General features: G+C 40.9%; 1 pseudogene; it reads left to right on the top strand.

Annotated features, from left to right (window-relative positions):
* The first annotated feature begins 3,067 nt into the window (after positions 1–3,067).
* Positions 3,068–6,338, top strand: LOC149219726 (pentatricopeptide repeat-containing protein At5g27110 pseudogene; annotated as a pseudogene).
* Positions 6,339–9,556: the final 3,218 nt, after the last annotated feature.

Genomic DNA, 9,556 nt, shown 5'->3' with positions numbered 1-9,556 from the left:
TAGAGTGGAATCTAATTGAGGAACAAACTCAAAAAAAGTGTATAGACGAGACTAACGATTTACCTTACTAATTGCAATTTTGGAGTTATCTTGCATGTAATATATGCTTACCAAATTTGTAGGTTTTAACCTCGTACGTAAATTACCTGCATACGAATTCTAACAACAGAAAATAAACAATGTGAGAGAATAACACATAAAACACATATACACAGAGATTTTCCCCTGGATCCCAAAAACGAGACTACCAGCTTGATTTTTCATTATTTTCCTTTCAATGTTACAATAAATATTTATACATGCTGAAGCATCCAATACCATGGACCAAAAACCATCGCGTCCAAAACCATGGACCAAAAACCATGCACAAAACAATAGGTAGGTCTGCCCAACCTAATATAGGGTCCAAAAAAAATTTTCTCGGGGCACTGCCCCAGATCCCATAGAGGGGGGCTACCCACCCCCCTCAAACCCCCCAGACAGGGGGGGTTGCCACCCCCCCGTTGTGCAATCCGTGCAACAAAGGGGGGGCTCTGTGCTCGCTCTAACCCCCCGGTTAACTACATAGGCTAGTCGTGGAAAGAATATAACACAACCCAACAAAAATTTGGGTGAATTTAACTCTCCTTCCAGTGCTAGTATGTGTCATTTGATACACATAGAGTCTATATTTAGTAAAAGCTTTGAAATATGCAAGACATTCTTGAAATTTTCATTTGCAAGATTTACCTTCTCTTGTCTAGTTTCCTCTACTAGAGAATCATCTTCCGTGAGAATAGAAGGATCAACATATGGTTTTAAAGATGAGAAGCTCTAAAGTTTATGATGTGAAGCTCTAGAGTCTGTGATCCATTAATAAGGAGAACAATGAATGCACATTCCCTCTAATTTTTAGGTGCTCTTTCTCCCTATTTTTACTTGGCACTCTTTAGAATAAAATCATCAAGATTGTTCTGCTAAAGGGTTTACGCCATGAGATCAATTGTCTTCTTCATGCATTATGATTTTAGATGGTATGCCATGGTTGCAATAGCTCTATTTTGATCCCCCCTTGTTTCCCTTCTTTTCCTTTGAGTTGATAGATTCATTTGGAGGTTTGGGATTGCCCCCGTTTCTTAGATCTAGTTCCTTTTCTTTTGGATTGTTGATTGGGTGTCGAGTTGGCTTTGTCCCTTTCATGCACAACAAGTGCATGGGATTTGGAACCTTTCAATGTGCCCATCTTTGTGAGCTTATCTTTCTCATGTATCAAGGACTCAATAAAAGTATTAAGTGTGGGCATCTTCTAGGTTGCTCCTGTTACAAGCCTCACTGTGTGAAAAGTGGAGACAAATATAACATACTCTGGACCCAATTTTGACAATATGGCAGGAATTAATTAGCTTTCTTGTTAATAACATCATGAATGTTTTCAAAACTTCTCGGATCTCATGAGTTGAGCTCATTTTCAAAGGTGTGATCCCGCATCTCATCTTGCTTCCAAAAGAGAGTCTCCAAAGTGGTTCAACCTTGATTTGGAGTGGTGCATACTTCATTATGAAAGAATAGTTTTGGAGAAATTGATAAGCATAGGAGACCGAAGGCCTCATCCACGCGGTTGAAATATTTTGATTTTTGATTTGCAAAATTTGGGGCAATTTTGGTTGCCATTGCTATTTGATACAAGCCTATGCTTCTAAGTTGAAGCAGAATCTTTGGCTTCCATTTGAAATAGTTATGTGGTATGTGAGCTGCACAACGTGAAAAGTTCATTATTTTGATAGCTCAAATCTTTAGTACTTGCAAAAAAAAATTGTTTGTGGTTGACCCTGCACAAAATGAATCTTGCTAGAAAACAATGAATAAAACTTGAAGTAGGAAATAAAAAAGAAAATTGACAGAGAATATGTGCACCCATAAATAACAAAATACATAATGTATACTCTACATGGTTGAGTTAATGCACCATAGTTGTGAATCTAGAGAGATGTGGATATGCATTGAAGAAAATTGACACATATCCTAGTTAAATCGACCTTGTAGTCATGGGTTCAGTGTCTAATAATGTAAGTGGAGATAAGTAAAACCCATACTTGCACTTGTGGAACATCCTCTTGGTGATAATAATGAGGGTGCCATGCATAAATATGCTCTGCTAATGTAACTAAAAAACAACTAAGTATATGTAGTATCTCCAATAAATATGCCAAAAAACACCAAAACTTAGAAAAGTCCAACAATGGAGAAAGCCACCAAGAAGAACCAAAATACACCACATAGCACTTAACTAAAGGAATGTATATGGGTAGACATCCAAGATGTATATAAAATTATCTATTTTCATCATATTCATTTATGACAATGATGGAATATATATATATATATATATATTGTCATGCCTAAAAATTGTGAGTTGTCTTTAGTGAGAGTTTTTGGAAGCTTTTCCGATCTAATTTCTCTAAAATCCGACAGGTATTTATTGAAATCACAAGTTTGATGGGTAACCCCTGTACAATCAAAGTGTCATAGGGGTTTTTGAGGGTGCTAAATCCATATATACAGTCAAAAAACCAGTTTAAATAACACAAATCAAGATTTCACCTCAATTTTTTTCTGCAGGATTCTGGCACCGGAAAGTCCAATAAGTCGCACTAAAGACAACTCCTAAAAATTGTATGAGCATGGAGTCTGCCCTAAAACTGCTTCTGCTTGGTTAAGAGCTCGTTTTACTTGAACTTAAGGAAACAAGTTAATGACCCAATACCCAGAGGCATCTGGCATGAGCGATATGGACGACGAGTGGAATTCTAGGTGGCATGGTTTTCTTTGAATAACAGTGACGAGTCACGTTACATTGGCGGATAGCACCTGTGATGGTTGTCATCACTGTGGGTTTAACCACTGATTTATGATAGGTTTTCCCACCCAATTTCACAATTGAATTATGATAGATTTTCCCACCATATAAAAATAATAAAAATCAAAAATCAAAATTGTAGTGATAAATATACTTAAAAACAATAAAAATAAAATTTGTATTGATAAATACCCTCTGGACGCGAGGTGCTTATTGTTAGGATGAGCTTGATGGTATTGCATCAATGAACTTGCTGTCGTAAATACTCTGGGTGCTAGGTGCTTATTGCTTGGATGATACTGGTGGTATTGCATTAATTGTGTGGTAAAACTGTTTAAAACACCAATACGATTGAGTTGCATTTTGGGTTGCTCTTAAATAATTTCAAATGGGCAAGAAGCCAACCGAATTAACCGCCACAATCCATGATGAAAAAGAAGTTGGTCTTCATGTATCACAAACAAATGCATAGGCTTTCTCCGAGTTATCTCACGCTCTCTGCTGCTGCTGCCAATGTACAACCCACACAGAAACTGACCCCGGACTTGCAAGACTTTGCTGAAAGCAGGGAATACCAATTGTGTGTTATGAATATGAAGCGAATTCGGCCTCCAGTGGACTTCAATGCATGTTTCCTTTTCTTGCAGGTATGTACCAACATAAGCTCAATCAAACAACTCCATACCCACATTCACATGAGTGGACTTGGGTATAATTTATTTATAGGGACCAAGCTTGTGAGCATGTATGCCATGTTGGGTTGTGTGTCTGATGCACGCTTGGAGTTTAACAGGCTGCTTGTTTTTGAAAGGACTGCCTTTCTATGGAATGTGATGATCAGAGGGTATGTCTATAATGGGTTATGTGGGGAGGCACTTGCACTGTATAATGAAATGCAGCATGTGGGTATATTGCCGGACAATTTTACGTTTTCTGTTTTGCTCAAAGCATGTGCTAGCTTATCAACATTTGAAGAGGGAAAAGGAATTCATCAGCACTTAATTGTGACTGGGTTGGAAATGGATGCCTTTGTGGGATCTGCGCTTGTAGACATGTATGCAAAATGTGGGGGTATAGAAGATGCACGCCAAGTGTTTGACACAATATCTATTAGAGATACTGTCTTATGGAATTCTATGATTGCGGGTTATGCCCACAATGAACTTTTTGAGGAGGCCTTGGGGTTGTGTTGGCAAATGAGGTTGGAGGGTGCTGAACCTGACCGGGTTACTGTTGTGAGCGTTCTCTCGGTGTGTGCCAACTTAGGAGCTCTTGACCATGGCAAGGAGATTCATGGTTATGTTATTAAGAGTGGATTGGAATTGCATGTTTCTGTGGGAAATGTGCTGATTGACATGTATGCAAAATGTGGAAGTGTGGCAGCGGCGTATAATGTGTTTGACAAAATATATGAAAAAGATGAGGTCTCGTGGAATACAATGATTCTGGGGTATGTGCAGAAGGGGAATGGCAATGAGGGTTTGAAACTCTTTAATCAAATGCAATTTGGAAATATGAAACCAACCTCCGTTACCATGGTTAGTATACTGCCTGCATTTGCTGATATAGTAGTTCTGGAACAAGGGAAATGCATCCACAGTTATATAATAAAAAATGGGTTTGAGTTGGATGTTTCTGTGAAGACTGCCCTTGTGGACATGTATGCCAAATGTGGTGGAATAAAGATCGCAAACCTATTGTTTGAGCGATCAACTGAAAAAGATGTGGTTTCATGGAATGCCATGATTTTCGGTCACATCCTGAATGGATGTGCCGATGAGGCATTAGAGCTTTTCCATCAAATGCAAATAGCAGATGTGAAACCTGACTCTGCTACCTTGGTGAATGTACTATCAGCATGCGGCCGCTTACCTGCTTTGCATCAAGGGAAGTGGATCCATGCTTACATAATTAGAAGTGGACTGGAGTCAGATGTTTCCATAAGTAATTCCCTTTTAGCCATGTATGCAAAATGTGGATATGTAAATATAGCACAGCAGTTATTCGATGTATTATCTCAAAGAGATTTAGTCACATGGAATGCAATAATTGCTGGGCATGTGCAGAATGGGCATGCCAAAGAAGCTTTGGTACTTTTTCATCAAATGCAATTAGTAGATATGAAACCTAATTCAGTCACGATGCTGAGTGTGCTCCCAGCTTGTGCTGATCTAGCAGCTCTGCAACAAGGTAACCGGATCCATAATTTGATAATTAGAAGTGGACTTGAGGCAGATGTTTCTGTGATGACTGCCCTCATAGACATGTATGCCAAATGTGGGAACATAGATGCTGCAGAGCAGTTGTTTGAGAAAATGACTAAACGAGATGTCATCTCTTGGAGTACAATGATTGCAGGGTATGGAATGCATGGCCTATATAAGAATGCCCTTAGACTTTTTGGTGAAATACAACAAGCAGGCATGAAGCCAGATCACATCACTTTCGTTGGTGTTTTATCTGCATGCACTCATGCAGGCCTTGTGGATGAGGGCTGGCGATACTTCAATTGCATGAGTGGAGATTTTTCTCTCACACCTAGGCTGGAGCACTATGCTTGCATGGTTGATCTTCTTGGTCGTGCTGGCCAGTTGGATGAGGCGGAGAACATTATAAAAAATATGCCAATAGAACCTGATAGTGAGGTATGGGGGACTTTACTTTCTGCTTGCAGTGCTCACTGCAATGTAGAGTTGGCAGAGCGTGTGTCAAAAAACCTTCTCAGGTTAGAGCCTGAAAATGCTGGAATTTATGTGTCGCTTGCAAACATCTATGCTGTAGCTGGAAGGTGGGAGAATGTAAGAAAGGTAAGAGCAATGTTAAAAGACAACAGGTTGAAAAAGAATCCAGGATGCAGCTGGATTGAGATCAAGAACAGGGTTCATGTATTTATAGTTGGAGACTGAGCATGCCCATAAACAGAGAAAATCTGTTGTATGCTAGATAGTCTGGCTGAACAGATGGATGGTGCAGTGTATGCACTTGGATCCAAGCTTTCACTGCATGGACTGGATAAGGAGGAGAAGGAAAGCATCCTCTGCAGCCACAGTTCAAAGTTGGACACATGCATTTCGTGGTCATCTCGCCCTTGGTGCAGTAGACCGTTATGAATGAAATGCAGTAGATACAGGTGTCTGTCAAATGCATCTCCAAGATTGTGATGCAAGAGATGTGAACCATTCTAGAGTTTTAGATATGGACAATATTTTCATGGTGGTTTCTGGTAATGCTGCTAAAACTAAGCAGCAAGCATCTGCTTATTCCATTGCTTTGCACCCTAAGAATTATTCCTTTTGCTAAGGCAACATAGTACTCTGGAATTTAGAGGTGCTGTATTTAACCTAAGGGGAATCAATTCTTGTAAAAGGTTATGTCGCTGCAATCATGATGCTTTGTTATTTAACATTCACACAGTTTACTCAGGAGAAATAATGAAATCTTATGAGCAGCAAATTGAAAATTGAACTTGTAAGGAAGTTGTCTTGAAATAATCGAAAGCTTGATTAATGTCCTACAAAATTTCATATGAGAAAAATTTTGTGAACTGGAGGCTTACTGCTGAATCTGAGGCTTACTACTGAATGTGGATTTTGTATCAATTTCCAAACTAGGTTAATTTATCTTTTTTTGGAATTTGACAATTCCTGACAACCCTTTTAACTATCAATGTTGTGGCATCATCATAGGTTCTAAATATCAACCTTAGAAGAATGAAGGTCATGATTACAAGTGTCAATGTGAGTGTTGTCACTCCTATGAGGTTTTCAAAGGAAATGAAGAGCCATCCGTATGGCTTCTGAAATCAAAATTGGTTAAATCATTGTTGGGGGAAAATATCAAAGCCGAGTACTCAAGTGGAAGGATCGGAGACACAAGATGTTACCCATCGAGTTCTTAACATCGAGTTCTTAACTACACAGCAAAGCAAGACGGACAAAAGGATTTACGCAGGCGCGATGACCGGTTAAAGGTTGGATGGTTTTCAGGGGGGATCGCCATCCATCTCTGATCGACTGCCCCTCGGGATCAGATTAGAGGATTAACCTGCGCAAAAGATAACCGAATCAAACCCCCCAGAATTGAAAAGTTAGATCTTGATCTGATGGTCTAGATCTATCCCGGGGGGTTGAGTGCAGGGTCCACCCATTTGCCAGCCGACCCGCTGGAGGGTGGTGGGGACCACACGCCAAGCGAGCCAACCCGTTGGCACCTTTTTCAAGTGAGCATGATTTTAACGGGAAACCAGTGGCCCCACTCCTTGTTGTTGGGAAAAGTATCCAATACGGAATGACCCTATCCCACTCTAAGGGTGATAGTACCTCAGCAACAATCAAAGCAAAGCTATCTAAGATTTCTTCTTCATGAAAGTAAAATAGGGGAGAAAGAGGTCCACTAACCGATGTCTTTCGCTAATGGTTGATCCAATCTTCTCTCCTTGCTGCTTGCTCCTAGCTCCTTGCTCTTTCACTGGCCCAGCTATACCAAGATCCTGCAAAATGGCAAGAGAGGGAAACTACAAGAAGCATACATTCATAATTGATTTAAGGATTAGAATAAATCAAATACACAAGTATAACAATACATCATTGAGACACATGTATATAGAAGAACCTCAAATGCTTTATTAATGGAAGAAGTAAAGTTCAGGAAGTGATACAACCATAAGAGGCCCAATCCAGCATCACCTTCCCAGCAGAAAGAAATCTCCTCTTCACCTCCTTCAAAGCAAATCACCCAATAGTTCTATACTCAAACCAACAGCACTTCCTTACATTCACAAGATTCCAGCCTCCCTAGACCTCATGAGAGAGCTCTATATATAGGAGTTTTGGAGAAAGGATGAGTCAGCTTGAGGCTGGCATGAAGCTGACTAGTGTCCTCTCTCACTTCAGTTATTCTTCAGTTCTTGAGTCCACTTGGAGGTTCTTGTTTCCACTTGGAGATCTAGACCCTCTTACTCATCACTAGTCGAATTCCTTGATCCAAGTGTCATTTTGGAAGCTTCCTGGGCATTGACACCTTGAGGAATCACTGTGCCACATGTCCCAACTCGCCCAGCGCAGGTAGCCTTCTTTGCAGTTGACATTCAGCGCAGGTAGACAGTGGAGCACTTGACATTCAGCGCAGATGCTCAGTGGAGCAGTTGACATGATCCAGAATTGCCTTGTTTTTGAGTGTTTTCAGGTGGAGAACTAATATTCAGTGCTGTGGTTTGCTGACCTTGTTCCTCTAGGGGTAGGAACAACATGTTTAGGGACTTTGGATCCCTTAGATTATGGACATTTCATGCTTCATGCTGTAAGGCACAAAAATGTCTATAGCACTCCTGTTGTGCCATGTGTCTTCCTCTATGATGTCACCCCACGTCATCTAAGTGTTGTCCCTCCCCTTATAAAATGACCTTTCCCAACTCATAATTCCGAAATTTTCTCTCCAGTTCCCGGAACACTCTCTCTCGTCAGTTGCCTGCACAAGACCCTGTTCGAGCACCCAGACCATCCAGGGACCTACTCCCGATGTCGTTTTCAAACAAATCTATGGCAACCAGGTAACCTGTTACCCTCGCCCACCTGTAATTTGTTCAAATGCTCACAAAATGAAGAAGACGACCCCTGAGACCCCAAAACCCGTGAAGTCAAACCCTCTTCTGGCCTCAAACCCCTCATGGACACAGAGGCCCAAATTGCCGACCCGGTCTGTGCCTACCACCTTGCCGACCTCCGTTTTGACCTATTTGGAAATCATGTCAGGGGGGAAGACTCCTTCCGGGTAGTCGACTCCGGTCTATATTATCAAGTTACGCCTTCTATACATTATTTTCCCGAATTCGTCTCTTCGCTAGTTGCAGCCTACATTGACAAGAAAAACTGCTTTGTTTCTTCCTCTAGAGCCAAAATACTCGAAGTAACTCCAAAATTAATCCAAAAGGCTCTAGTTTACCCCACCTCTCCTGAGCCACAACCGTTCACTGATGTCACCCTAGTCTATCACTACGTTACCCTTCCAACTGACAAGTGACAACCCTTCTTGCAAATGATCCTAGCCCCGAGCCTACAATCTCTGCCTATGACCGACAATTTCCCAGTCACCCTCTTCGCTGAACCTGTTCAACCCATCGTATCCTTAATTTCATGTTTATTGGGGGAGGATGATGCCAATATAACCAACAAAGCCGCCTTGGGATTTCTGAACCAAATGATGCAGCCCGACCACTTATTTGATATTCCAACCTATTTATCTACAACCATAAGTTTTTAGCTACACCACTTTCCCACCACATCCTATTTCCAATATTATTCGCTGCTATTCTACTTGTTCATGTACACTCACGTCGATGAGTTCAAATGCTCTGGTCTTAATGTAATTACTGGCAACAAACAGAGGAATTCTGTGTTTGACTGGGATGTCGTAGTCAGGAGGAGACCAGATGCTGATGGTTACTCTCAGTTCATATTGACTTATATGGTCATTGCATATAAGATCATCCATGGTGTCTCTCCACCCAGAATTCCCCCAACAAAAAGAGCTTCTCCAACTTAGCAAAGACACTAGGGTGGGGGATTGGTATCTTTTTGAGAATTATACAGAAATCAGGGTTTATGGGTGTGAGCTTCCTCCTTACCACCTACCTGTGTTCATACCTATGAGAATTTTTTCTCTAGAATTCATTAGGCAGAGCCTCAATGTAGACCAGCTCCACTTTGTCCCTGCAAAGAAAGG

The sequence above is a fragment of the Pinus tabuliformis genome, chromosome Q (genome assembly GCF_031772625.1).
Source record: "Pinus tabuliformis cultivar Carrire ecotype Pingquan chromosome Q, CPIR1, whole genome shotgun sequence".
In the NCBI taxonomy this organism is placed as follows: domain Eukaryota; kingdom Viridiplantae; phylum Streptophyta; class Pinopsida; order Pinales; family Pinaceae; genus Pinus; species Pinus tabuliformis.
Note: the sequence above shows the minus strand (reverse complement) of the source record. Positions and strands in the feature narration are given on the sequence as shown.